Below are 6,000 nucleotides of genomic sequence, written 5' to 3'. Positions count from 1 at the left end.
ATATTTCTTGAATAGTCAGAGGTGAGGAAATAAGTATCTGGGTATATCCTTGTCCAAAAATCAATAAAAATGAGCATGCAGGTGCAGAAAACAATTTTTTTTATTCACTGTGGTATGTGGGCGATGCTGGCTGGCCAGCATTTATTGTCCTTTCCTAGTGATATTTGAGAAGCGTTTTTGAAACGCAACAATCACCTACTGCAGGTTGACTCACACTGCCATCAGAGAGGGAAATCCAGGATTTTTACCAACAACATTGAAGGAAAACAGTGTTATATTCCCAAGTCAGGATGGTGAGATGCTTGGAGGGTAACTTACAGATGGCCGTATTCCATATCTCTACTACCCTTGTCCTTCTAGAGGGAAGTGACCATGAGTTTCGAATGTGCTATCTCAGGATCTTTGCTGAATTTCTGGGGTGCATCTTGCAGATAATTCAAACTGCTGCTCATGAGCATTGGCTGTGGAGGTGATGGATGCTTGTGGATGCAATGGCAATCAAGTGAGATGCTTTGCCTTGGATGGTGTCAAGCTTCTTGAGTGTTGTGGGAGCTACACCCATCCAGGCAAGTGGGGAGTATTCCATCACATTCCAGACGTGTGTCTGTAGAAGGTGGACAGTCTCTGGGGAGTCAGAAGGTGAGTTACTCGTCACAATATTCCTAGCCGCTGACGTTCTTTTGTAGCATTTGTATTTATATGGCAAGTCCAGTTGAGTTTGTGGTCAGCACCTCACATTTATCTAAATTAAGCTTACTACCTATACCTCCTATGTTCATATCCAAATCATTTATACAAATAATGAAAAACAGTGGACCCAGCATCAATCCTTGTGGCTCACCATTGGTCACAGGCCTCCAGTCGGAAAGGCCACCCACCACCACCCTCTATCTCCTACCTTCGAAATCAGGGCAGAATTTATATATTTAGTTGTAGGGTCCAGGGGAGCACTGAACAAAGGCACCTTGGAGTGCAAGTTCATAGTTACTTGAAAGTGGAGTCACAGGTAGATAGGATAATGAAGAAGGTGTTTAGCATACTTTCCTTTATTGGTCAGAGCATTGAGTATAGGTGTTGGGAGGTCATGTTCTGGATGTACAAGACATTGGTTAGGCCACTTTTGGAATAAAGTGGAAACTCGATTATCCAAACGAGATGGGTGGGCACTATTTCATTCGGATAATTGATTATTTGGAAAATCGATTAAATGCCTTTCCTCTGGGGCTCGGAGTTTTAAAGGCTGCTCCCAGTTCAGGAGACTAAGAGCACACAACGCGCGAGACCCTGCCCCTGCCGTCTAACACTGCCCCCTGCCCCCCGCTCTCAACACTAGACCCCAGCCTGCCTACCCCTGTCCAACAACTCCCCCCCACCCCACCCCCGACACCCCCCTGTTCAGCATTGCCCCCCCAACCCGGACCAACAACGCTCCCCCTGACAACCCCCCCATCCAGCACTGCTCCCCAACCCGGTTCAACACCACCCCTGCCCCCCAGCAGAACGTGCATGAGCCCCCGCCCACAACACCGCCCTCCGCCCGCCCTCAGAACACCCTCCAACCCTGGCCCCTGCACCCAACCCCATTCCCCCACCCCCAACCCAGACCAAATCCGCCCCCCGCCCAACATGGTCCAAACCTGCCCCCTCCCCCAACACGGTCCAACCCTGCCTCGCCCCCTAGCACAATGCATGCGAGCCTCTGCCCCAATACAGCCCCCTAGCACTGTCAGCCCCTCTCCGGGGCATCCAGATTGTACAACAACAAGACTGCTGCTGCTGCCTTTGTGGGGTAAGCCTCCAAACACACACACACACACACACACACTCAGAACTTTTGCCCTGCACAGGACAATGTTGGAGAGATTATTCCTGGAAGTGGGGAGTTTAGGGTACACCCCTCTGTAGAACTCCAGGGAAAATGTGGGGAGAGAGTCAGTCATTTGGGCACATTGCCTGTTTAAGCATTGTAACAAAAGACATGATCAGTGTGGGAAACGCATCTTTGATGTAATGTTTCTATCGGGACCTCTAGATCTCCTTCAGATAATCCGATTTTCGGATAATTGATATTTGGATAATTGAGGTTCCCCTGTATTGTGTGCAGTTCTGGTCTCCCTGCTATAGGAAGGACATTGTGAAACTTGAAGGGGTTCAGGAAAGATTTACAAGGATGCTGCCAGGGTTGGAGTATTTGAGCTAGAGGGAGAGGCTGAACAGACTGGGACAGTTTTCCCTGGAACGTTGCAGGCTGAGGGGTGATCTTACAGAGATTTATAAAATCATGAGGGGCATGGATAGTGTAAATAGACAAGGCCTTTTTGGGGGAGATTCAGAAGAAGTGGGGGAGTTCAGAACTAGAGGGCATAGATTTAGGGTGAGATGGAAAGATTTAAAAGGGACCTAAGGAACAACTTTCTCATGCAAAGGGTGGTGTGTGTCTGGAATGAGCTGCCAGAGGAAGTGGTGGAGGCTGATACAATTACAACATTTAAAAGGCATCTGGGTGGGTACATGAACAGGAAGGATTTAGAATGATATTGACTAAGTGCTGGCAAATGGGACTAAGTTAATTTAGGATGTCTGGTCGGTATGATGAGTTGGACTGAAGGGTCTGTTTCCGTGCTGTACATCTCTATGACTCTATGACTCTGATTGTAACCCCAAGGATGTTTATAGTGGGGGAATTCAGTAATGGTAACACCATTGAATGTCAAAGGGGAGTTGTTGGATTGTTTGGTGATGGTCATAGCCTGGCATTGGTGGGGCGTGAAAGGTAAACAGATGCTGGCAGTCATTTGGGGGGATTTGAGAGCAGAAATCAAGATTTCTTGCTGAAATTATGTAGAACCTTAATAAGACTTCACCTGGAATATTATGTACAGTTTTGATCTCCTTATCTAAGGAAGATTGCATTTACCATACAGGAAGTGCAACAAGGGTTCACTAAATTAATCTATAGGATGGTGGGATTGCCTGATGCGGAAAGATTGAGGAAACTGGCTCTATATTCTCTGGAGTTTTGAAGAATGAGAGGTGATTGCATTGAACCACACAAAACTCTGAGTGAAATAACTCCACAGAGACACTTATCCCATCACCAAGTCACCTTTTATTTACACATGAACAGTCCTTGATGATAGCTCTGCCTCATACAGAGTCAGGCACCAGACTGTTAGCATCCCTGACACTCTTTTTATGTCAACCAGGGATTCCTGATTGGACCAGATTAACAGCCCCATTGAGCGAACTCATATTCCAGGAGCTCCACCTGGCTGACCTCATTACAATCACTAGAGTTACAGGCCGTGACAGGGTGGAGATAGGTAGAATGCTTCCCTGGGTTTGTGACTCCAGAACCAGTGGATGTCAGCCCAGGATAAGGGGAAGGTTATTTAAGACTGAGATAATTCTCTACCCCAGAGGACTATGGGAGTTTTATCATTGAGCAGGTTTAAGACAGTAGGTTTCTGGAGACTAGTGACATTAAGGTATGTGGAAAGTATGTGGCACTGAACAGGTGATCAGCCATGACATAGTAATGTGGAGCAAACTTGGTAGAATGAATAGCCTACTAATGTTTCTATGTTCCTGCATCCACCCCTCACCAACAGAAAGCTCTATCTCGGAGAGTTGCTGGTCAGTCAGTCAGATGGTTGGTAGCATTGCATGTCCCAAAGGTGCCACCAGGGGAATAGCTCACTGCTGGGACTACAGCAAGTCCATAAGGGAAGGATGCTATCATGGAGCTAGACTGTGAGCTAAGTCTGGGATATCACTGGCACCATGCTGGTAAGCCCCCAAGAGAATATAAGGGGAGTTGGGGGGGGCTTGGTTAGAAAGAGAAGGGAGAATATGTGCTGGTGATCTTCCCTTGGGGAGCCTCTAGTTGAGATGGGATTCATAACAATGGGGAGCAATAGCATAAGAGTTCTTAAGCTGTCAATGTGCAATTTCGTATATGTGAATTCAATAAGAAACCTGGAACCTTCCAGCTCAGCGAGCAAACCTACATCCAGAACGTCAACCTGAGCTACAAATTTTCTGAAAACTCACCAACACCTATGGGCACAATACAATAGGAAACCTGATTTGACTCGTTACTGAAGCAAAGTTATCACTTGGAGAAATCTTTGCAATACACAGTCAAGAAGCTCTTACGGTTTTGTGCTTTGCGATGCACCCTCAATAATCTGGCAGCGATGGGAGCCCTACAACTAACCGCAATGCCACTTCCGAAGGAAGGAGAGAAGAAGCAAGAGTGAACTGAGATCATGAGCACCAAGAAGGAACAAGGAAAGCTGCATTGTGAGGCTTTGCTTCAGTTCCCTTATAGTACATCAATTCAACTGTGTTGCAGTGAAGACTGAGGCCTTGACCAGCAGACGCTGGAGGTACCCACCATTTCAAAGGTGGCAAGGATGGACTCCAAATTCTGTATGATGCCCTGTGTCAAAATGGATGCTCCTAGCCAGAGACTGTCATTTCTTTATAGGTCTGTTAATGAAGCCACAATCTTGATGTGCATTGTAATCAGCATTTTCCACTAATCTGCCCAAATAAGGTCCTTACCTGAAACCACTGCAACTAAACTGGCCTGTGATCTGATCTTACTGTGAATGGAGACTGTCCAATCCCCTGATTCACTAGTGCCCATTTACACACCATGTGCAGAACTCAACTCTGCACTAGCTTCTGATATTCGTGCAGTGCCAGTGTTTAAGCTGATGGCTATGAGATTTGGGTTGAGAGTTGATGCTCTCCCTCAGGGTTATCTTCCTGCTCTTAACTTTCCACATGATACTGAAGAGGTTGAGCTTTTTGTGGTATCTGAAAGAATAAAACAATTTAAGTGAGGGGAGAACAATGTGTTATGGGAGGAAATCAGAAGATCTATGGTTACTCCATTGGCAGTTTCCATTGGAAGTAGGATGAGGATGAGAAGAAATTGGGGAGGATGCTTAAGGCCATCATCCATAGTAGCCTTGGCAGTGCCTGTGGCACTGATTCTATGAGGTGTCTATGATACTCAGCACCATCTGTCTGAGAGTATAGTGGGTCTGGACCCTATAGTGATCCTCCACTCCTCATCTCCCTCCCATGTGTGTTGTAAATCACTTTCTTCTACAAGGGAGAGAGCAGAATCCAGTGACTGTTTAAGTGAGGTCAGGTGATATGCCTACCATAACTGAGTCTTTGTACTGTTATGACTATCTGTTCATTCTAACATTTCCCTCTATAAGTAACTTTGAACATTAATTTCAAATATTTATCAGAAAAGACTGGGATTCACGATTCAGAGCGGGCATCTGCCGGGAATTAACCTTGGAGAGAAAGCAGAAATCAGGACAGACCAGAATTCGCCATGGATTGGACACTGCAGCACCCACCACCTCCCCCCCCCTCCAACAACCACCAACATTGCTGAAAACTAACCAAAGCTAAGATGGGTGTTTAAGCCTTTGACCCTTCCAATAAAGGAGGTAACTTGTGCTTGGAGGCACAGAATGTGGGTGAAATCCTAAATGAGGACTTTGCATCAGTATTCACCCAGGAGAAGGATATGGAGGATTGTGGGATTAGTATGGAACATGCTAATATGCTCTGGCATTTTGAAATCAAGAAAGGAGTGGTGCTGGGTCTCTTGAAGAGCATTAAGGTGGGTAAGTCCCCAGGGTCTGATGGTATCTGCCCCAAGTTATTGAGAGAGGCCACAGAGGAGATTGCTGGGGCATTGACCAAGACCTTTGTTTCATCGTTAGCCACTAGATAAGGTCCTGGAGGACTGGTGAGTAACTAAAGTTGTTCCTTTGTTCAAGGAGGAAAATAGGGATATTCCAGGAAACTATAAACTGATGAGTCTCAATGGGTGCTTAGAAAGCTATTAGAGAAAATTCATAGGCAGAGGATTTACACGCATTTCAAAAAGCATGGCCTAATTAGGGACAGTCAGCATGGCTTTGTGCAGGGCAGGTCATGTCTTACTAACTTGATTGAATTTTT

This window comes from Chiloscyllium punctatum, chromosome 8 (assembly GCF_047496795.1).
Source record: "Chiloscyllium punctatum isolate Juve2018m chromosome 8, sChiPun1.3, whole genome shotgun sequence".
NCBI lineage: Eukaryota > Metazoa > Chordata > Chondrichthyes > Orectolobiformes > Hemiscylliidae > Chiloscyllium > Chiloscyllium punctatum.
This window is presented reverse-complemented; position numbering follows the sequence as displayed.